Genomic DNA, 6,000 nt, shown 5'->3' on the forward strand with positions numbered 1-6,000 from the left:
TTTTTTTACACAAAAATGCAGTTCTGGCTCAAAATTTTTCATTTTCACAAGGAATGAAGGAGACAAAGCACCCCAAAATCTGTGCCGCAATTTCTCCCGAGTACGGCAATGCCTCATATGTGACCAAAAAATACCATTTGGGTGCATGGCAGGACTCAGAAGGGAAGGAGTGATATTTGGATTTTGCAGCACAGATTCTGGTGGAATGAATGGTGGGTGCTATGTCGCATTAGCAAGACCCCCGAAGCACCAATACAGTGGAACCATCCCACAAGTGACCCCATTTTGCAAACTACACCCCTCAGGGAATTCATCTAGGGGTATAGTGTACATTTCAAACCCCCAGGGGTTTCACCAATTTTGGTACAACTGGGCTGTGAAAATGAAAAATTACATTTTTTTACACAAAAATGCAGTTCTGGCTCAAAATTTTTCATTTTCACAAGGAATGAAGGAGACAAAGCACCCCAAAATCTGTGCCGCAATTTCTCCCGAGTACGGCAATGCCTCATATGTGACCAAAAAATACCATTTGGGTGCATGGCAGGACTCAGAAGGGAAGGAGTGATATTTGGATTTTGCAGCACAGATTCTGGTGGAATGAATGGTGGGTGCTATGTCGCATTAGCAAGACCCCCGAAGCACCAATACAGTGGAACCCCCCCCACAAGTGACCCCATTTTGCAAACTACACCCCTCAGGGAATTCATCTAGGGGTATAGTGTACATTTCAAACCCCCAGGGGTTTCACCAATTTTGGTACAACTGGGCTGTGAAAATGAAAAATTACATTTTTTTACACAAAAATGCAGTTCTGGCTCAAAATTTTTCATTTTCACAAGGAATGAAGGAGACAAAGCACCCCAAAATCTGTGCCGCAATTTCTCCCGAGTACGGCAATGCCTCATATGTGACCAAAAAATACCATTTGGGTGCATGGCAGGACTCAGAAGGGAAGGAGTGATATTTGGATTTTGCAGCACACATTCTGGTGGAATGAATGGTGGGTGCTATGTCGCATTAGCAAGACCCCCGAAGCACGGTGAAATGATGAACCAAATAATCCATAGATGTGTGGTATATTTTAAAACACTCCTTCATACATAGGCCGGGTTTGTCGGGGCAAGTTTCACAGTGGAAAATAGTTTGCTTTCTTATTCCCTTTTTATAGCAAACTTTGCACCTTTTTTGTGTCCTGTCCTTTTTTCCAGTGGAGGGGATTTCGTTAGGAAAATGCTGCCCTGATACAATACGGGGGCCAGTACTAGAAGTACTGGGGCCAGTACTAGAAGTACTGGGGCCCTCTGCCTGCTGGTTCCCAAATATTAGGCCCTTTATGACTTCCTCTTGAAAGTGCATAAATGTCCCCGTCTGGCTGGTAGAACGGAATAGTACGTAAGCGTTATACAGTGCCATCTGGATGATATACACGGCCAGCTTCTTATACCATATTTTTGTTTTCCGCAGGGCACTGTACGGCTTCAGTACCTGATCTGAAAGATCCACTCCGCCCATGTACTTATTGTAATCTAGGATACAAATAGGTTTTGAGGTGTGGGTACTGGTACCTCGTACAGGGACGGAGGTGGTACTGTCTCCGTGAATTGTTGTCAGTATAAGGACATCCCTCTTGTCCTTATATTTGACCAACAACATATTTTCGGTGGATTGTGCCCTGCTTTCACCCTTTCTCAGTAATTGGGCAACGTGCATTTTTGGGAGGCCTCTTTGGTTCTTGCGCACAGTACCGCAAGCTGCTGTACCTCTTGAACCAAGGGCCTTAAACAGGGGGATGCTGGTGTAAAGGTTATCCACATAGAGGTGATAACCCTTATCCAGGAAGGGGTGCACTAAATCCCAGACAATCTTTCCACTAACACCTACGAGGGAGGGGGGGCATTCTGGCGGTTCAATTCTTATGTCCTTCCCTTCATATACCCTAAACCTGTGGGTGTACCCTGAGGTACTTTCGCACAGCTTATACATTTTTATGCCATACCTTGCCCTCTTATTGGGAAGGTACTGGCGGAATTTAACCCTTCCTTTAAAATGTATAATGACTCGTCTACACAAATGAATTTTTCGGGGATGTACATCTCAGCAAATTTGGCGCTGAAATGATCAATGACCGGCCTGACTTTGAATAGCCGGTCAAAGGTGGGATCATCTCTGGGTGGGCACTGTGCATTATCGTTGTAATGCAAAAATTTAAGGATCGTCTCAAAACGAGTCCGGGTCATGGCCATACGATGAAGTGGGGTGCTGTACAGAACATCTGTACTCCAATATTGTCTAATTTCTGGCTTTTTAACTATGCCCATATGTAACACCAGACCCCAAAACGTCATCATCTCTACTGCATCTACAGGGGTCCACCTAGCAAATGATGACGTGGGGTTTTGGGCAATAAACTGCTGGGCATATAAATTACTTTGGTCCACCATTAAATTTATAAAATCATCAGAGCAAAAGACTTCTTTGAGGCCTGTAGTATCAAATTGGATTCCTGGGTTGGCCAAAAACTCAGGAACCTGGGGCTCAAAATTGTCTGGTGGTGGGGTCCATACGAGATCAATCATTGGGGGGGGGGTCTCAGCTGCTCTACGGGGGCGTCTTTGAGGGGGTCCCTCATCACTAGAGGAGGAAGAGGAGCTTAAGACGAATGCAAATTCATCGCTTACTTCACTGGCTGTGTCAGTGTCAGAGGCAATAAGGGCATATGCCTCCTCCGCTGAAAACAGACTTTGCGATGATTGGGACATTTTTATTATTTTTGTGTTTGTGTAAGTGTAGTGTTTCAACACGTGTATAGTGTAGGGGTGGGGGGTACAAACTTTATTTCAACACGGGGGGTATGTAGTGTGTATGTAGTGCTTTAACACGTGTAAGTTAAAAGAAAAAAAAAAGCTCCTGCGCCAAAAATTGAGCACAGATGTTGGTCAGTAACGTCCGTCACTGATCAGCGCTCAGCGGCCACAGGACACCCACAAAATCACCGTGGGTGTAAAAATTTTTTTTTAAAAAAGCCCCACAGCACCCTCCAAAAAAAAAAAATTAAAAAAAAACTGCTGATGAGTCAAAGGCAACAGGAATTTGATCCAAAAAAAAAAAATTAGATCAACCCTGTGCCAAAAATGCTGATCAGTGATGTACGTCACTGATCAGCGCCCAGCGGCCACAGGACACCCACAAAATCACTGTGGGTGTAAAAAAAATAAAAAAAAAACAACCCACAGCACCCTCCAAAAAAAAAAAAAAAAAACAACTGCTGATGAGTCAAAGGCAACAGGAATTTGATCCAAAAAAAAAAATTAGATCAACCCTGTGCCAAAAAGGCTGATCAGTGATGTACGTCACTGATCAGCGCTCAGCGGCCACAGGACACCCACAAAATCACCGTGGGTGTAAAAAAAATAAAAAAAAAAACCCCACAACACCCTCAAAAAAAAAAAACTGCTGATCAGTGATGCAACACTGATTAGCAGTGAGGGGCAGCAGGCACACAACTTTTGGTGCAACCTGACGGGGTATATATATAAAAAAAAAAACCTGCACCCCAAAAAAGTTGCTGATCAGTTAATTTATACTGATCAGCACAAAAGGGGGGCAGCAGGGGGCAGCAGAGACAAAATTATATTATACAATATTATGTTCTATGACACAATGACGCTGCAGCAGCAGCAGCACAAGCACCAGGAAGCAACAGCAACCAGGAAGCACCAGCAGCTGGCAGCACGGATGCCACCAACGCTGATCAGGTCAGTATAAGGGGACAGATGGGCACGGAGACCGCTTTGCACGCTGTTCCTGACCGGAATGGCGGCTGCAGGGCTGTCTCCGTTATTTTCTGTGAGGTGTAATGGCTGTGATTGGTCCGTCGGTCCGACGGACCAATCACAGCCTTGGGGGCAGGTGGGGTGAGGTGGGGTGACCACCAGTGACCCCTTTACACCCGGTGGTGATTGGTGCTGTACTTAACAGCACCAATCACCACCGATCCCTGTGTTACCGAGCGACGTTATTCGCCGGTACACAGAAAACGCTGTAATTGGCTGTTCACATTTGAACAGCCAATCACAGCGATCGCCGATGGGGGGGGGCATCGCTGCCCCCCCTGGGCAATGAGGGAAGATATACAGGGGTGGGGTCAGGGACAGCAGCCATCGTCCCTCTGTCACCGCGTCTATAGACGCGGTGACAGTTTACAGTCATGACGTACATTTATGCCATGTGTCGGGAAGTACATCCCGACCATGACGTAAATGTACGTCAAATGTCGGGAAGGGGTTAAGGAAAGCTCTTATATTTCAATGAGTATACACATTTTTTTATTTTCAGGGGTCAGACTAGTATACTAGGTACATTGGTGAAGAGAAAGAATAGAGTATATAATGGCACACTATTATACAGCAATTATTAATAAAACATAGCTTTTAATAGTTCAAAATAATATAACATTTTATTACAACAGCGAAACATTGATGTCTGGGCATTGAGCCAATGTACGAATGAGTACATCATCAATAGAACTTGGCCGTATATGGCCAAAGAGTTCTAGCTGATCAGTAAATTTACTATCATTAGTACCGCTGAATTCGTCTGTGAATTCAGCTCAAAATTCAGTCCGTATTTTCATGAAGCCTGTACGTATCAGTCAGATCCTTGCAGGATTCTATGTGTAAAAGTTAGTAAAAATAATTAAAGTATGACCAGTCTCTGGCTCTTGGGCCTGTCCCGGTTACAGAAATAATAAAGGGGACTAAGATAATAGGGGTCCCCTTTATTTTTATAACCAGCAACCCAACAGCCAGTGGTGTCACTGGCTCTTACCAAAGCTTGACAACCCTGCCCCCCCCCCCCCTTCTAGGGCACCTCCCAAGCCCTGGCTGAAGCCTGTGGATGTCCCAGGCGCCCCTGGGCTGTGGGGCTGGGCTGATGTTTAAAGTGTAAAAAAAAGTATTAAACAAATAAGTATTTTCAGTAATTTCCAGGAAACCTCCTACTCATGCATGGACTTGGATAACCACATTTCCCCCAGCTGTAGCATGACACTGCTGGCTGTTGGAGCCCAGGGCTGGTTGAAAAAAATAAGGGGGACCAGTGCTGGTTTCGGAAATACAGGGGGTCCTTCATTTTTGTTCCCCTTTATATCTGCAACCAGCTCCAGCTCAAAGAGCCCGGGCTGGTTATACTTTGCGGGGGAACCCCACACCATTTTTTTCTAATTATTTATTTTCAATTACCCATGGTATCTTTTGGGTGACATTCTATGCTTTGAGATAAATGCGCATGTTTTTTTAGCGCACCACATCGCCGCTATTCGCACTTTTTCAAATCGCACTTTTCAGTCATAATTCGCATATTTAATGTGATGCGCATTGGAGGCTGAAAATTGCGAAGAGGTGCGATTTGCGGCGAAGTGGTGCGATTTTAAGCAACAAAAAAGTGTGAGTTCTTCCGCCGGTCATATGCGAGTTTTGGACCAACCGGAGTGCGATTTACAAAACTGTCTCCGCATGAGTAAGAACCCCCCAACCTATTGGCCCACCTGTGTCCCCTCCATTATGCATCACACCCCCTATATAAAGGGGCATTGGCGCCATTTCACTCTTTGATAGGAAGTAAGGAGCATGGAGAGGAGCAGTGGCAGTGTGAGTACAGGAAGAGGTGTTGGTGGCAGAGTGAGGAGTGGCAGAGGGAGCAGTGGCAGAGTGAGGAGTGGCAGAGGAAGCAGTGGCACAGGGAGCAGTGGCAGAGGGAGCAGTGGCAGAGGGAGCAGTGGCAGCAGCCAGCCAAGTGGGAGAGGCAGCAGTGTGGCAGGCAGCATGGCCACAGCAAGGGCAGCCCCACACCAGGCCCTGGGCGTCCAGCCTCAGCAGGAGGAGGTGGAGGATCCGCTGGCATCCCCATCCTACAGCCAGGACCTTGACCATACCCCACACCAGCTGCAGGAGGGCCACATGTCAAAGGTGGAGGAAGATGGTGGTGAGGAGGAGGAAG

Source organism: Crinia signifera, chromosome 2 (assembly GCF_055691185.1).
Source record: "Crinia signifera chromosome 2, ASM5569118v1, whole genome shotgun sequence".
Classification (NCBI taxonomy): domain Eukaryota; kingdom Metazoa; phylum Chordata; class Amphibia; order Anura; family Myobatrachidae; genus Crinia; species Crinia signifera.